A 7,262-nucleotide genomic window follows, 5' to 3' on the forward strand; every position below is an offset into this window, starting at 1 on the left:
ACCTCTATTTTGAATCAATTTTATAGCCTTAAATGATTAAAGCTTGAAATAAATGATTGAATATGCCTTGTAAGGAAGAGGTATGATGAATAAAAAGATGACAGATACTTTTTTTTCCCATTGAGATCTCAAACAGGTTTATCCTGGTAAGAAACAGTTCTAGGGTGGGGATGAGATAATAAATTTGTGTTTTAATTTTCAATTATCAGAGCGGTTTGCTAATCCGGTGCTTTTTCATATATTTAAAATCTCTTCTAGCATATTTCTGTTTTCTGAACTCTCCTTTTCTCATTGCTTCAATAACAGTCATGTGCCCATTGTTTCATTGCTCAAATGTCTGTTTCTCTTCCTCAGTGGTTCATTGAATTCCTCTTGAACTTTTCATTTTTTTGTGTGTCAAGCCTGTGTAAAATCTACTTCTTGGACCTGGTAAATGAAATTGATAATAGCTGAAAGCCTTGATATTTAGGATGAATACGAGTTCATAGGACCTCTTCCCATAAGCTGCAAGCAATGGGTGAATTGATCTCACAGCTTTAAAAGCACAGGAGTAGAATCTCTCCCAAGAGTATATATTTTTATCCTTATTCTGTGGTCTCAATTAAAACATTATCCATACCTGTAGGTTTCAGTCAGAAAGTATAGTTGCAGAAAATAAAATATTCATTGCACTAGAGGAAAAAGGAAAGCAGATGCAATAAAGCTCAATGGATGCTTGAAAAAAAGTATTAACCAACATTTGTTTGAATAAAAACTGCAAATGCACTTCAACAGAATTTGCAACCCCTTTTATGTGCTTTCTGTGAACATTCTTAGGTGCAAACGCATGTGTACTGAAAGAGAAAATGGCCTGATTCCCATTTATGCTAACGTCCCTTTACATCACTTAGGCATTGTAAAAAGAGCCATAAAGTGGGACTTAATGACATGGACTCCCACTTTAAGGCATTTTTACACTTCCAAAATGGTGTTAGGAGGCCTGACTGTAAATAAGAATCTGGTTCAATGTTATAAAACCTTGTGCAAATGTGTATTTTTCACAGCACCAGCAAAGTGGAATTGTTCTGGGTATCTGACCAAGAGCCTCCAGCCCAGGCTGAGAAGGGAATCTTAAGCAAAATACCTGCCACAGTACACTAATGAACAGATTGCATAAAGCATGGCAGTTTTTAATCATTTAACTAATAAAGGCCCTGGTTCTTGACTTTTAAAAATGGCTGCTTTGAGCTAGTAAGTTCTGGGTTGAAAACCAATGTAACCGACTGTAGGATGATCACTCCAATGTACAAGCGATCATCTGGTGTTTAAAGTTAGTTTAGTGGGTCCTATGTTACCCTACCCATTGGAACACTTGGTATGGTCAGTGTAAAGGGGCCATAACGAGGCCATTGAAGCAGATTGCTGGGGCCTGGCCCAACATCAGGGAAGCACAAAGGCAGGGCCAGCTTCAGTAAGTGCGGGGACTGATTTGAATACCCGGTGGCGGTCCAGGTTTTTGGCGGCGGGTCCTTCACTTGCTCTGGGTCTTCTCTGGCACTGAAGAACCCGCCGCCGAAATGCTGCCGAAGACCTGGAGCAAGTGAAGGACCCCCCGCCAGCGTGCCGCCAAAGACCCAGACTGCTGCTGGATGAGTAAAAATTTTAAAAAGGCGCCTAAGTTAGATGCTCTTCTTTAGGCCCCATTTACACATCCTGTGCTGAGCTGCTGTGTGCATTCTTAATCCACAGTTGAGGATCTGGGCCAGTAACTTCACAACAAACTTTGAGTTTTGGTCAAATACCAAATATTAACAGAATTTGTGTTAAATATATATGGAAATATATATTTAGTGGCCTCTCTGTTGAAATAAAGAAAAGACTTAGGCATAAGAAAGATGCCCAAGATTGGACGAATCAATGGACCAAACTATGCTCTTTATTACACTCCATATAAACCACATCAGACACCCATAATAATTCCACTTTGCAGATGCTATTAAAATACACATTTGTACAAGGTTTTGTACCAATTCTCATTTACGCTAAGACAATAGTGTTTGGCCCAGTATATGTTTCTGCATTACCTGTCATTAAAAATAAGTAATCCTAAACATAGCCACCATCACTTTGGCATTATAGTAGATATAGGAATGCAAACTAAAAATATTTTGAATCACTTCATACTGGTCATTATCAAAAATGTTACACTGCCAGACTTGGTGTTTTTCCTTTCAAAGACTACTATATATTATACATTGAAACAGGTGTGTTACTTATGGTCTATAGTATTTCCTGTATACGGAAAGCTGCCCATTTAACTTACACTGGTGATATTGTTTTAGCTGACCTAGAGTGCAACCTTAGTTGAACAGAATGCAAAACAGGAGCCAGTGAAAAGTGTTTTTACATGTGGAAGTCATGAATAGCGAACAGATTGCCTGTCCTGCTTTGTAAAGAAGCATCGTGACTTTTATGTGTTTCCTCTCAGTCCTGAAAGGCAAAGGTCTTGATATACAAAATACTTTTTTACACTTCTGAAAAAGTATAGGTCTATTTCTGAAGATTTAGTAGTAAATATGAATAGTACGAGATGCAAAATACTAGCATTAATTTAAACTATGAAATATGAAGCACTCCAAAGTTAAAATATTCTGAAACCTCAGGTTGTTCCAAATTAATTTAGGTAGCCAAGGAGCACAGCTATATTAGATAAGATCTTTTTAATTAATATAAAAATATATGTAAAATATAATTTTGAAATGTCAAATAAGAATAGAGATTACTATATATGTATTACATAGTTTGTTTTCCAGATATTATGGTGACTAGAAGACCAAGTGTATTAGAGGTATGTTAATGAGTTTTTTAAATTAAGTAGTTTTGCATACATGTATTTTAAGAATGTCCCCGTTAATAAAGTCTTCTCACAACTTGCTGACTTTAATATTTACATAGCTTTTTGAAACACTTCTGAACTGTTTTACTCGAATTTCATGCGGATTGTTACGTTTCAAATCTATAAAACAAGCCAAGCCCAAACACAACTTTTCTGGTCAAAATATACTGGGCAACTTTTTTCACCTTATTGTTTGAAATGAAACATAGAAAATTGCATCCCAAAAGGAATTTTTTGAAAGCTTTTTGAATGCAGAGGGCAATAGAACAGAAACTAGAACTCAGCCATAACTATTTTAAGTACTGTACTGCTAGGGCCTAATCCTATTCCCACTACAATCAATGCAAAACTCCCATTTTTTCCAGTGGTACAGGATCAAGTGCCTTTGATCATCTACTGTAGTGTCTAGAAGTAGCAAAGGGAAGATACACTGGTGCTTGTAGATTGTGAAGTGAGAGCTTCTTGAAGGGTTTCATTCATTTAATACAATAATGAAATGATTTTGAGCACCTAAATGGGATCTGTTAATTAAGCATTGTGTAAAAAATGTATTTAGTGAAAAGGAAATACACACACCAAATTCTGTAACAAATAAATCCGCAAATATACCATACATGAAAGTATTCTGCATGCAGAACTGCATCTAGAGCAATGCAAAATGCCATTATCACTGGATTAGTGTTTGAACAGGAAAATTGGCATTTTCCACATGTGGAATTTGCCTTTCATCTTTTGGGAAGTAGAGAGGGGAGGTTCAACAAAAAATGTTTTGATGTTTTATGAACATTTATATTTTGTTTCAAGAATGCTTTACTACTATTAGCCTGTAATTTGCTTTCTGACATTACTAAAACTTAGAAAATTGACACGTATTTTTACTTCTTTATATTTAGAAGTACATAAATAAAGTAACATCCCCTGTACCCATCAGTATGACTTTGAGCTAATCTTAAAGAACCATATTTCATTTTAGACTGTGTTCTGAGACTTTCCATGGTTTTCAAAAGAGGTAGTCTGACATAGTGTCTACAAGAGAGGATGGGGCATTAGGGTCTGTGCCCGATTTTCCCACTGTCTTGCTTTGTAAGCTTAGGCAAGTCTCTTAAACATGATGGGCCTTAGTTGTCACATCTGTAAAATGGAAATGATGATACCTCCTTAGTTTATGGGGGCGTTGTAGGTTTTAATTAATTAATGTTTATAAACTACTCCTATGGGAAGTGCTTTTAAAATGTGCAAACTATCTTTATTTTTATTGCTTATTATTTATTAAATTGACTGGAAAAGGACAAGAATGCACCAACATTCCTACTTTTTTAGAAGGATAGCTTTTATTTCCATTCTTTTGGAAGGGGGGGCAGGAATTGACGCTATTGAATTTCCATGTGTTTACATCTAGTGCAGTTTCTTAATTATTTGGGGACCTCATTAGCAGAAACATTAATCTATAACTTCTTGTTTGTGTTTCTGTCATTTTTTTAAAGATTAATAAAATGTAATAATCCATCATTTCCACACTGGCTTCCAAACATATTGTACCAAAAATGGCTTTTATCCGGATGCAGTTTAAGTTCTCTAAACAGTTACATTTGAATGCCGTGGCTTAAAAAAATGTCCTTGACATTTTGAAAGTTTACATGTGCTGGGAATAATAATATCTCCTTTCCCATGAAAGTGGCTTTTTCATTGATGGCAATGATTGTATATACAGAACCATTCTAGATAGAAAAATAATCATATTCATATTTTGAATCTAAATAAGATATTTGAGTCATAGTACACAGATTTACTTCTTTTCCCCTTAGGCGAAAAAGGTATCATGACATTGTACAATCCCAAGTGTTTTACCAAGTCTATGTGACTTATAGACTCTATGCTACTGTCTGCACCAATCTAATCTTTATTATAGACCTTCAATAGCAGCTTCACAATTTTGGTCTGAAACAGAGTTTCTAGATAAGTCTGACTTTGCCCTCTTAACCTCATTAAAAATCTACAAAAATATTATTTAGTATAGTATGTTAGATCAGGGCCTGGGGATACTTATCAATTCTCTCTCATTTTGAGGGTTGGCTCTCATTTTAAGCTGTTTGGGGCGGAGATGACCTTTTTGTTCAATGTTTATACAGAGCATACCAGAAAAAAAAAGAGGGAGTACCTGATCCATGAATGAGACTTCTAGGCCCCATTATAATACCAAATAATAATTTTATCCCCAAAGTTACCTATGTTTTAAAAAATTATGGTGTTTCCTTGATTATTGTTGAAATGTACATCAGGAATAAAGAATAAGAAGTTATAGAAAGAGTTTGTTGCATGATTTTTTTTTCATGTGCCTCATTTGGGCCCTTGTAAGTTGAAGTGAATTGGATAATTGCTTTATGAATATTGGCACCCTAAACATAGATGTGTTCACCTGAATTCTAAGTCTTCTGATAGGTTGGGGGTGAGGTGTTTTTTTTGGGGGGAGGGTTGCTAATTGGTTGCATAAATAAAAACCCAAATAAAAACAAAGAAGAGTGAAAACTAGTGAAGATACAGGTCTAGGTTCACAAGGGGTCTTAGGTACCTATTGCCCGGTTTAGGTGACTAAATCCAGTATTTAGGCAGCAATGACATTGACAAAACCAACATTCTCCTGCACCTGTAGATGTCTACATTCCTTAGATGCCTATGTTTTTGCCATTAAAGTCACCAAGGCACCTACATTTCAATGGCTGGGCATGCATATAGCTGCGTAAGTCTAGACGCCACCTAGTAGCTCAGCACCTAACTCGTGGGAGTCACAAACGAGGTGTTCCTGGCAATCCTGTCTTTGGGATCCAATCTGGTAGGTATGCTCAGCAGTTGCCTTAGAGCAGTGGTCCCCAACCTTTTTTGTCTGGCGGGCACCAAACAATGAGCCATGGAGGCCCAGGCTTAAGTGCCTAACTCCATTTGAGGGGCCTGGTTTAGACCCCATCCTTCTTCTCAGCATTTCCTACTGACTAGTTTAGGTGACTCCTTGCTCAGTGTGCTGGCTTCTGTGAATTCCATTCTTGGACACTTCACTCTCCCTGTGCATTGATTAGGAAACATGGACACCTAGTCAAGGTTGTGAATTCCATTGAGTAGCAGTGTGCTTATAAGTGAGAGCAATGCTTCGTGTTGTGGTGCCTCCATCTCTTTTGGGAATCGATCCCCTAGTGCACTGCAGATTACCTGATTACATTCAGTTATGAAACTCTTAATTTCAATAGTAAAATTGTGAGGGCTTCTTAGCTCTGGCATGCTTAACATGAGGTGCCACATAACTGCCATTAAAAAAACACAAAAAACACAAATAACAACAAAAAGTATCTTCCTTGCACAGACAGAATCAAAATATAAACCAGTAGCTGTGGAGTCTTGTCAGTGGAAGAAGAGGAATTTTTCCACTAGAAGTATATTTGGTCAGATAAACAGTTTGTAAATTAGAGAGACACTGTGAAAAGTAGTGGTTACCACAATTAGATAATTATTCATATTTTTTTCAGATGGTATTTAAAGATTGGACAGTGGGAGATAAAGTTAAGTGAATTATATAAATCTGTTTGGCAGGGGAATGCCATCCAGCTGTAGCCCTTCCAAGGCTGTGTCTCTCTCACTGCCTCCCATAGAACTTCTCCAGTGAGCCCCTTAAGAGACTCATCAAGGACCAGGCTCATAACCTCCCGTAACACCCCCCTCCAACAAAAACTCCAACCCCCTCTTGTTGGTTCCCTGTTGTGCCTTGTATGAAGTCTGCTAGGCCTATATTGGCTTCTTTTTTGAGGATTTGGCTACATCTGGAAGTAGATGGGTCTCCTGAGTTTTGCCTGGGGTGGGGATAAGGGACCACTGACTTGTGTGGTGATGCCATGCTTTGATGGCTCAGTGCTTAAGGAGCTTGGCTTACAAGAGAGATACTTTATTCTGTCTGGTTCCAAGTGTCTGTGCATAACAGGAGCTTCACAAGCACCATGCCCAGTCTCTGCCTGGGAAAGCTCAGCCCTTAAAGGCACAGTCCTAAATATATCTTCCATTCCTGGTCAACACTTAATAACAATAACACTGAAAAATCAGTTAAGTATTTGTAATGTGCATTGTACTAAACTTACCAACAATGTTCAGTTAATCTTTGAGTTGCCCTGCAATGTCATTAGAGCTGCCACCTGTCTAGCTTTTCCCATGATCATCTCTCTTTGGTAGCTGGCCTGGAAAATCTGTGAGGGTGCTCTGTACATATTGCTAGTTTTACAAGCTCATGATCATCCCTGAAACCCTGATTTTTGCACCTCAGACCTCAGGGATCCCCTGAAACATCAGCACTAGTGCTGTTAGGAAGCAGCAAGTCCATTGGTTCTGGTTATTCCTTGTTCTCTGGCTC

This window comes from Gopherus evgoodei, chromosome 8, assembly GCF_007399415.2.
Source record: "Gopherus evgoodei ecotype Sinaloan lineage chromosome 8, rGopEvg1_v1.p, whole genome shotgun sequence".
NCBI lineage: Eukaryota > Metazoa > Chordata > Testudines > Testudinidae > Gopherus > Gopherus evgoodei.